Below are 11625 nucleotides of genomic sequence, written 5' to 3'. Positions count from 1 at the left end.
TCCCATTAGGTTCACTTCTGGCTCCTAATGCTATTCCCCTCCTCTTGCTCCTGGCCAGCCTGAACCCCTCTCCCCATTACCTTTTCTCTATTTCAACCAACTCTTTACCTGTCTGAGGAACAGAAAGTTCCAGTTTCTCACCTCTTGCTTTTGCACTTTCACCTTATACCTCACCCTGCTTTTGCAAAGGCCATCTCTGCCTCCTGCAGCAGGGTCCTGATTTTACCCCCTGACAGCCTTTCTGCCCTGAGGGGTTGCGCTCCTGCCTCTCCAGCCTGCGGGTCCTACTGACCAGTGCCAGAGGCAAGGGGTGTGAGCAGGACTTGCTGCTGGCTAACTGTCCCAGTGGAGAGTCTGGCACAAGGCAGCACTGTCTCACTGATAGTGTACAGCAAGATTACCAGGAAAATGCACATTCAATGTGCAAAGGAAACAAAATAGTCATATTGAACTAGCAGAGTTTTACTGCTCACTGTGAAGAAGTTGGCTTATTTTCTACTCACATTTTCACACCATAACATGAATGGGCTTGCATAGTAGGGATGATTCTTCCAAGTCACCTTTTTATGATCCTCTGAAAACATGTAGGGTAAAGTCTTGGCTCTACAGAAGGCACACCTAGCATCAAGGTGACATCTAGTCAGTTTAAATAGTACCCAGTGACTTCCTGAGTAGATTCTAGAGTCCTCTAGTTCTTGTGCATTCAGAGAGCTAACCTCTAATCCATGCTGGGTGGATTAAGAATCATGTATACTGTGAAGATGGATTTGTTACACTCAAATAAATAAAAACCTAGAAAATGAGTATGTTGAAAATTTCAGAAAAATGAGTGTGAGGAAACAAAATTGGTGAGGAACTAAAACTGGCAAAAATGCCTACTTAAGGGGGAAATAGCCAAGAAATCCTGTATTAGGGAAGCTTGTTAAATTAGCAACCTGTTGTGTCTGATATTGTAAGGCTATTAGCAGGCTTCCTACTTCACTGTTTTTCACTGGGTTTGTTAATGCATGCTTCAGCCCTGTGATTACTTTTTCAAGTGATTTTAATGTGTGAATTTCTTCTTTATTTTACTGTGGCCAAGATTAATTCTCCGAAAAGTGGGTACTGCCAGGTAAGGTGTTCAGTATGTAAAAAGCATCTTTTAGCCACAGCCATCATGCATTGTTATCAGTAATATGTCAAGGCTTTTTTTATGCTTTGAGCAGGAAATAATCACGAGATCTCAGATGCCTCAGTGAGGTTACACTCACCAAATGCAGGCACTTCAGGGGACTTTTTGCATTCAGAACCTCTTTGTGAGTCAAGTAAACCACTGAACTATCCATTTCTCAGTGTAGCCAATGTTTGTGGTAAATTATTATTTGGTTACATTCTCATTTGCCTGAAGGTTTCTATCTAAGAGCTGAAATTTGTTCTTTTATTTCAGGAAGTTTTCTAAATAGGGTTACAGCAAATGGCCCATGGCAATCCTTAATGCCAATCTTTCACACACTTAAGAACATTAGGTTAAAGGGAGGACAAATACCGTATTTGCTCATGTAATTGATATATTCCTCCTTTCACTTTCCAAGATTTTATCCACAAAAGCAAGGATATGGCCATTATGCACATTGTTTCTACGACTGCTGGTAAACTTGCTCATGATCAGGCAGCACAAGAGTGTGTCATGCCATCAGGTCTGCATATGACTCTTGCCTTTCAAGACAGGACTGGGAGGTGAAGTTTCCGCTCCTAGTGTTTCTCAGACTTCCCAAGTATGTGCCGACTTTGGGCCATCTTTTCAAGAGTGTACTGTGGTTCAGAATTCCTTGTTTCAGAGTTACCAAGTTGAGGTACCTGAGATTTTATTTTTGGACCAAATGAGTTCTCAGAGCACCATCTGGAATTGCTGGCTGCCCAGCAGAAAGTCAGGCTCAAGTGAACCCTGCTTGATGGCATGCAGAATCATAGAATCATAGAATGGTAGGGGTTGGAAGGGACCTTTAAAGATCATCTAGTCCAATCCCCCTGCAGAAGCAGGTTCACCTAGATTAGGTCACAATAGATGCTGCTTTTGAAGATGCTGGCTTCCATCTTGCTTTTCTTCCTGCAAATTTCTGTGACTATTAATATTCCTCATCAGGAGATAATTTAGCTGATACTCTTTCTAGTCTCTTTGGGCTGTTTCTGTTTGACATACAAGGTGACTGAAAGTGTCAGCCTTCGGGAAATTTTAAATTAAGCACAAACTGCATCTTCTTGCTTAGTAACATAGCCTGCCAGTTAAGTTCAAAGGGGCTCTTCTGACTTCTTGGGTGTGTACCTGAGTTATTGAGTACTTGCCTAGAAGTAGGGAATAGGAAATGCAACTAGATAACATGGGGAGACACTGATGAATCTTCATTTGTAAAAATGGCAGTTTAACAAAACTTCTATAACGTTGACTTCTGGGACTGAGTCCATCTGGAATAAATAACTTTTATATAACATTTGGGGTCTAAATTAAGAGCTGGATTCTGCCTTTGGCTGCCCCCTGAGTAAGAGGGCAGAGAAGCACAGATGGTAGAAAAGCTCAGTGTAAAGTAGTGACCTTACATGCAGTATGACTGCCCAGCCAACAAATCTGCTCCCTGCCCTAGAAGATATTGCTCATATAGCAGACTGCACACTGAATAACTCTTAGTAGCTAGAAAATAGCTAATGGGCTATTTCATGTGTTAGCATGTGCATGCATTGTCCTCAGCAGCAAAACCAGCTTTTGATACAATGTGCAATCAGTTGCTGAAAAGAGGACTAAGGAACATCCCATGGCACCAGAATACCTGGTGCAAACAGATCTTCAATGATTGTGCTCTTTCTGAATTGAGACACCCAATGTGTTAGTTCTTTGCTGACTGGAGCAAGGTGCAGGGGCAGAATCGTCCCTAACACTTAAATGACAACAATCAATTGCTTTAAATACTTTTGTGCAGGATTGGGCTTATCTTCTTTGCACTGGATGGGCAATATTTTAAGACTAGGGAGTGAATGTACCACCTGCTGGAAACAGACCTTCCAGTTGAAACAGTAGAGGCAACTGAGTGCCCTTGCATGACAGTTCTTCACTAAATGGGGAATAAAAACAAAAGGAAGGAATATGTGACCTTCCAACCTTAAGCTCTGCATGCCATGTGGCTGGTGGGAGGCATTAGCAAGGCTCCACTGTTCATTGTTGTGGGTGTCTTTATGAACATTAGTGACAGAGAGCCAGCAGGATAGCAGTAAATACAGAGAAGCACCCAAATCCACATTAACACTTCTCCACTGACAACAGAAAATATATTGGAAGTGTTAGTGTTTTTCAAAAGTTATGGGTTGAATTCGGTCTGCAAAGCAGAGGTATTTAGGGCCATGGTGACATAATATCTCCCATCGAGTAAGCAGTATTTGCAGGGGACTATGTACAAGCCAGCTATATGTGTGCTCTAGCCATACTTAAAATAAACCTACACATACTATCACTTTCTTATTTTGGGAACCAGCTAAAGGGAATAAGGACTGCAGCAGCTACATATCAGTATATACTGCACATATGCTGATTACTCCCACTCCTGATTACTCCCATTCTACTCAGCAGTTGCTAGTGTTGTGGAGAGGCATAACTCCTGATGTTTTGGAGAATGCAGAAACAGAGTAGTCAATGTTTGCTTTGTACTCTCAGCGTTGTCAACCTACGTGATGAGTTTCCAGCTGCCTGTGTGCATGTAGAAGCAATCTGTGTGCAAACAGGTAACTAGGTTAAAACTCCTTGCTACCATGGAAGAGAAAGGTATATTTATTGACAGAGGGGCACTTCAGCCTTGATCCAAGCTTCACTGAAGTCGGTGGGAATCTCTAATGGTGTTACAGTTGCAGACTTACAATCCTAGAGGTGGCAAAACAACAGTGGAAAATATGCACGATGCTCACTCAGCAAAGGCTACAAACCCTAATGCCTACCTTCCACAGAAAAGAATGTGTGTGCTGGTTGAGCTGGTAGAGATGAAAAAGTAAATACTTTGGGATAACGATGCTGAGTCATTAACCATGTGATGGAAACAATTCATCCTGTTATCACCAGCCAGCTCCACCTCCAGCCTCCCAATAGCTGGGGGATGCTAAAGTGCTATCCCTCCTCCTCGGAGCCTTTTGTGCTACAAGTCCGCAGGAGCGGGCACTCTGGTGTATGACTCATAGCCTGGGCACTGCTTTAGCTACTATAATACTTTCTTTTCAGACCCTTGCATATCTAACGCAGTTGGGAAACTCTGAAATAAGTAGCATGGGGAGGGGAGAAAGATTAACTCCCATTTTTTTCTCTTTTATACATTTAAATTAGTATCTGAAAACTAACTTTAGAGGAGACCTCAGCTTGGTCTCTAGAATTCTAAGTCTCAATTTTCACATCTATTTCAACATATGCCCCATCCTGGATGTAGGTACGTACATACTGTAGATGCTAGTTTGCATATAGAAAAGCTATTTGTGCAGATTAGGAGGTTCAGGAAAAGCTTTTCTATATGCAAACTAACATATAGATTTTGCAAATGTGTCATTAAGTGCTAGTTTATCAGAGACTTTTTGCCTTGCTTCCCTCCAAAAGACTGTATGCGTATGACTGAAATACTGCATGAGCTAGTAGTTGGAACAGGATTTTCTGATTCTTCAGTAATTTATATTTACTTCCAGCTAACAATGAAAATTTCTTACAGTGCACAACTTTCAGCCTACTATGGATTAAAATGCATTTTGGAAATCTCCCCAGATTCCTGGCACATTTATTGCAACAACTCAAAAATATAGAGCGTTTGGAAACTTTAATCTTCACATTCCTGTAATAAGAAAAGTTGTATAATCCATTTCTGAAGGACAAATCCTTATGAAAATATTGCAACCATCTACTGATAGTAGGCTTTCTTTGTATTAAATCCCTCATCCATATTCAGTGGGGAAAAGCCTCTCCTTTTCTTGTATTGTAACATTTGTTTGCGAGAAGCACCCATGAAAACTCAGCAGCCTGTTTCTGAAGGTCCACTTTCCCCCTCTACCCTCCTTTTTTCTCCATGAAGCTGGCTTCCTGCGCTGGCACAGATTGTGGGTGGGCAAAGGTGGGATCAGAGCAGTGCCCACTGGAATGGTGAGCCATGTGGGAGAGGGGAGAGAGGCAAAGCTCAAGTCATGGTCAAGCAGACGGAAAGGCAGGCTTGAAGTAAGATGCGTGTGCTCCCTACTCTTCCCTATTTGGTGAACTTACCATGGTCCTGGAAGGAGCAGTTTTTCTCTAGCAGAGGTCTTATGGGTCATTTCCATCCTTCACTTTTAAAGTGCTAAAGTTAATGGCATTTTATTGCTTCTTTTCCAGTTCACTTCTAATAACTTGGCCTCTGTACACTGCAGCTGCAGATAAAATATATACTGAAGGAAAATTCCACAGAACATATTGTTTTTCACTTTCTCCTTGTTTCCAAACACCAGTCTCAGAGCATGCAATGCCAAGTTACATATTATATATTAGTCTTCCTTATTCTGTTCCCAAGTCCTGTATACAAACCTGTTTGTAAGGGCAGTTGAAGAGCAAGAAAAAAATGGATCATTCTTACATGTGCAGTACAGATAGTAAAACAGCTGAGCTGATCTGTTCACAAAGACCTAGTATTAGAAAGCATACAGCTTTCTGGAAAGGTGTGTTGTTCAGCAATCATCTAACTAAGGAGTGATCTTTGGATGCAATACAACACAAAAAAGTCTACCTGTTACCTGGATCCTTTCAGAGTACATTGTGGACACAGCCTGCGAAATTTAAGAAAGCAAAGAGAATCTGTTTAAACTGGAATAGCCTCTATGGATACTAAAGAGTGGTCGGTGGTGGCATAATGGGAAAAACTGGGATCGAACCTATCAGAACTTCAACAGGTTCAGTTCAAAACTTTGTCAGTCATCTGCTGTGTGATATCTATAATTTTATCCATAGATATAGCTGGACCTATTCCTATCCCTGACAAAATGAAAAGATAGATATACATTATCTACAGAAAAGTGAGATATAAGACCATTGTCCATATGATATGGAACAATTTCATTATTTTTAATTATTCATTTTGGTAGAATTACAAAGTGGCAAATGCTTCCCCCCTGCCCAAGAAAGGTAGGAAAAACCCCAGCTTAAAGCATTCCAGTTCCTTTGTCATTTTCATACTGATAATAGGCTTGCTCAGCTTCAACACTTAGAAATGTTTAGAGCCAGCCCAGGAAGTTAAGGTTAAAAAAGGCAAATTTTGCCTTAGCACTCTGCTAAAGGACATTTGTTGCTTCTTATGCATTTCTAATTGCAATTTCTACTGTTCTTTCCAGTGTGGCTGTCTACAGCTCCACCACAAATTCTACACAGTGCAAAGCTGCTGTTTCTTACAGGTAACTGAACTTCTGTTTCATTACTACAGTAATTTCCTTGTTGTTTTCTTACCATGTCCCCCGGTTCTGCAGCCCACACTCACCTGCAATAATGCTTTCATGAGTGTCCTGCTTACATCTCTGCAGCAGGTGTGACACAGTGCCACAGCAGTTTAAGCCATCAAAAAGACAAGGTTACAGTGATGATTGGTACTGCAGTTCCACAGACTATGCTAATGCTGCCACCAAAAACATGGTCTAACCTTGCCTCTGATGCTTTTCCTCAACTGTGCTTGTTCCTCCCATCTCTGCTTGCCAATGCTAGCATTTATTTGGCTGACTGTTGAGCCAAACCATGCATTTGATCTGGCTGAAAACTAAACAAACCCCACAATTTCTCCATCAACATGTATGCATATGTACACATGCATGCCTTTGGAATTATTGTAGAAGTGCTACCTTAGGCTGCAGACACAGGTCATCAAACCATAAATAGTTTGAGCTTTGTCCTGTTTCCTCTTTACAGAGTGCTTGGCACACACAAAGCACTAGACAAATAACAGCATTGCCATGGAAATGATCATAGCCAGTAAAGATGATTGCTATTATTCGTACCTTCTGAAATTGAAGGCTCTACTGTAAGATCATTTTATTGGTGCTCCAGGTAAGTGAAAACATCATGTCATTCGACTGTTGTCTACAGCTAAGACTTTAGTCTCTATTGCACATATTCTATGAGCAGAGAAATGACAGGGGTGTTGTAGGGGGCTTTCTGTCAGCAAAGAAAATCCCTGGTGTACATGCTGCCCAGAGCAGCCCCAGTGGTCGCAGTGGCCTGTGACCACTGTACAGAGGTTGTGCTCTCTGCTGATGCTGGTCTGTTACTGCTGCATGCCAGGGAGTGCTGGACAGCACAGCTTCTTTGTGTAGAGTTCCCTCTTTGTTCCCTATAGGAGTGGATGGTTCAGGCTCAGCTGAAAACCACTGCCTAAATAGGTGAGCAAACAAAGGCTGGCAGGATGTGGTCTTACTGTTCTAATTTTACATCAGGGGCTGCTGGCACAGCACTGAGCACAAGTAGCTGGCAATGCCAATGGAAACATGCCAATATTGTCAGCTGCTGCATTGCCAATATTGGAGGGGAAGAGAGTGTAAAGCACTGGGTATAATTATGTGCATTACTGCCCTATTAACATGAAGTAGGTGTTTGGTACCTTCTATCTTATAATCTAGATTTTCCATGAGAATTTGGGAATATGAAACATTAAAGAAGCGCCAGCGGAAAGAAGCGATCTTGAGAATTACTGATCGTATCGTATCCTCCACATAATTTTGTACAGGGAGGGAACTCTGCAGACTCCACTGCTAAAAAGCAAGGAAAGGAGTTGCTGTTACACCCTCAGTTATTCTGCTGAGATAGCACAAGTTGTTCTGCCTTGTAGACTTGTAACATCTTATTACACAATACAGACAATTCCACATCCCATAAAGCAATGATACAGTTCATTGTTTCATGGTGTCCATTCCTTTTGTATCTAATTTCACCAGTGGCATGCTAGAATAATTTTTTTTTTGGTATATCAGCATTCATAACATCTCTGCAAGGGGCTGACTTCCTACTTTTCTGCAACTGTCATCTGTTTTGCTCTATCTTCCACATATTGTTTTCCACACACATTTGCTATAGAAAGTGTCCTGTGACTTACCTAATCCTAACATATTTTGCTGATACACTACATAGTTCTGAAAGCAAAGTTCTGTTCTGATTTACCTCATTTTTGTTAGCATTGTCAATGCTGTAATTGCCCTGCAGGCATTGCAAGTCCCAGTAATTGTGACAGCTAGATCACCTTCCACTAAAAAAAGGTGTGACTCTTTCACAGAGACTTGTAGCTGCTGAAACAAGTCTGAAAATTCTTATTTTAACAGGATGCACTGTTGAGGATTATTGTAGTACCTCATAAAGACAATCTCATTTGATTCTCACTTGCTGGACAATAATGTGTGCATGCTCAAGTGTGTACACACACATACATGAGGGCTGAATCCGTTGCTGCCAGACACCGTGCTTGCCCTAACTTGCTGTGCTTAGTAACTCAGGTTCAACACACTCTTGCTCCTACCAAGCTTGCCGTGCTGTTCAATTTTGTGTTAAATTGTAGAACAGACCCAGCAGGGCTATAAATAGAAAGCAAATTCTACTGATTTTCCCCAAAGCTAAGAAGTTAGACCTTTTGGATGCAGATCAGTGTCTATAAGAAATGATGCTGTAAACTGTGTTAGATTTTGTCTCTTTTTTTTACATTACTTTCGTATTTTCATTCAAAGTAGGGAAGAAATAGCTGCTCCTCCATTTTTTCACATCCAGATATTCTTGCTTGCAGTGTTTTCTTCTAAGGCTTTTACTTTGCTACTTCATCGTGAATAAAAAAAGACTGAACAAGCTGGAGCATTTTCCCTCTTACAGATGAGACAGAGCTGTTTACTGTACCACATTTGAGTTAACTCTGCAAATTCACTGAAGGCAATAGGATAGCTAAGATGCCCTTAAGGGCATAAAAAGGCTAACAAACATAACTGGAAATGATGCATATGCTATTAAAATACCCCAGGGCTGCTCCTCAGAGGCCATGCTTCTTTCAGGTCTGGAGGTCAGAGTGTGCTTGCATTTCTATATGGAGCAACTTTCCTGCAAATATCATAGGGACAAAAATATGGAAGGCCTGATTCCTATTTCAGGCTTCTTGTCATGGTAGAATCCCATTTAAAAGTTCAGGCTTATTGAAAGTTTAATACTCATGAATGCAGAACTGGCCTGTAATTGTCACTAAGACAGACTTGTACTGTTCTGTCACTTCATTCACTGAAGAACTTGCAGGATATTATGCTGAAGATTTACTACAAGCTTCATTAGCTTTTCGAAAGACATTAAATTCTTAATGTAGATTGGTGTGAATGTAGCCATGATTTAAATACACTTGATTCATACACTTGTTTGGTTTACTGGGAATTAGATACATAGCTGAATATATTTACCATGCAGAGAGGTTGTATTACTTGCTATAAGTAATTTCACAGAATCCCATAGTTAAATTTAAAACATATAATAAAAAGGGAGACAGCAGATTACTTATTTAGTTTATGTGTTCCTGATATTGTATTCCATGAAAAAAAAAATTATAAACTTGTATCAATTCCTTGTCTTAAAAGAACTTAAATTACACTTGTAGCTGAATCGGACAAGAAAGAACAAAGTGATACCAAAACCAGAGGTATTATTACTGTGTTATATACTCATTGTTTAGCAAGAAAGTTTCATTGGGATAACTTAGTAAGATATTCTCTTTTTTGAAAAAATAAATGAGTCTGAGTGAGCCTGACATGTTGTTCCAAAGCAAATGACCCTGGTGACAGAAAGAACATTGGCTTACTCTCCTTTATTTGTATAATTTTTTTTTTGTATCAGGGAGATCTCCTATACTGTGGCTTTCCCCCATTGTGGTTTTCCCCAATATCCACTGAGATGTAGTATTTTTAATACTTTAATTTATGGTCATGGGTTTTTTTCCACCTGCACAGTTTTTCCTAGATGTTTAGAATCATAGAATCATAGAATGGTAGGGGTTGGAAGGAACCTTTAAAGATCATCTAGTCCAATCCCCCTGCTCAAGCAGGTTCAATTAGATCAGGTTGCATAGGAACGTATCCAGGCGAGTCTTGAAGACCTCCAAGGAAGGAGACTCCACAACCCCCCTGGGCAGCCTGTGCCAGGGCTCCCTCACCCTCACAGTGAAATAGTTTTTTCCTATGTTTGAGTGGAACTTTTTGTGTTCCAGCTTCATCCCATTACCCCTTATCTTGTTGCTAGCTACTATAGAAAAAAGGGATGCCCCAACCTCCTGACACCCACCCTTTAGATATTTGTAAATGTTAATAAGATCTCCCCTCAGCCTCCTCTTCTGCAGACTAAAAAGCCCGAGTTCCCGCAGCCTTTCCTCATATGAAAGATGTTCCATTCCCCTGATCATCTTGGTGGCCCTGCACTGGACTTTCTCCAGCACTTCCCTGTCCCTCTTGAGCTGAGAGGCCAGAACTGGACACAGGACTCCAGATGAGGCCACACCAGGGCAGAGTAGAGGGGGAGAAGAACCTCCCTTGACCTGCTGCCCACACTCTTCTTGATGCATCCCAGGATGCCATTGGCCTTCTTGGCCACGAGGGCACATTGCTGGCTCATATTTAGTTTATTATCAATCAGGACTCCCAGGTTTCTCTCTGCAGAGCTGCTCTTCAGCAGTTTGACTCCCAGCCTGTACTGGTGTGTGGGGTTGTTCCTTCCCAGATGCAGGGCTCTGCACTTGTCCTTGCTGAACCTCATGAGGTTCCTCTCTGCCCAACTCTCAAGCTGGTCAAGATCCCGCTGAATGGCAGCACAGCCTTTTGGGGAATCAGCCAGTGCTCCCAGTTTGGTGTCATCAGGGAACTTGCTGCGGGTACACTCTGTCCCCTCATCCAGGTCGTTGATGAAGATGTTGAACAAAACTGGCCCCAGAACCGATCCCTGTGGAACTCCACTGGCCACAGGCCTCCAATTCGATTCTGTGCCATTGATACCACCCTCTGGGCTCTGTCATTCAGCCAGCTCTCGATCCACCTCACTGTCCACTCATCCAAGCTACACTGCCTGAGCTTTCTGATGAGGATGTTATGGGAGACAGTGTCAAAAGCCTTGCTGAAGTCAAGGTAGATGACATCCGCTACTCTCCCTTCATCTAGCCAGCCGGTTATGCACTCATAGAAGGATATCAGGGTGGTCAAACAGAATTTCCCCTTGGTGAAGTCATGTTGACTCCCTCTGATAACCCTCTTTTCCTTCATATGTTCAGTGACAACATTCAGGATGAGTTGTTCCATCACTTTTCCAGGGATGGAGGTGAGGCTGACCAGCCTGTAGTTTCCTGGGTCATTCTTCTTGCCCTTTTTGAAGACTGGAGTGACACTGCCCTTTCTCCAGTCCTCAGGCACCTCGCCTGTCCTCCGTGATTGTTCAAAAATTATGGAGAAAGGCTTAGCAATCACATCAGCCAGCTCTCTCAGCACTCTAGGATGCATCCCATCAGGACCCATTGACTTATGAGACTTAAGCTTGGCTAACAAGTCTCTAATCTCTTCCACCCGGGGCAAGCCCTCTTCTGTCATGGCCATCCTGTTATCCTTGCTGGACTGGGCTTCCCGAGG

This window comes from Colius striatus, chromosome 1, assembly GCF_028858725.1.
Source record: "Colius striatus isolate bColStr4 chromosome 1, bColStr4.1.hap1, whole genome shotgun sequence".
NCBI classification, from domain to species: domain Eukaryota; kingdom Metazoa; phylum Chordata; class Aves; order Coliiformes; family Coliidae; genus Colius; species Colius striatus.
This window is presented reverse-complemented; position numbering follows the sequence as displayed.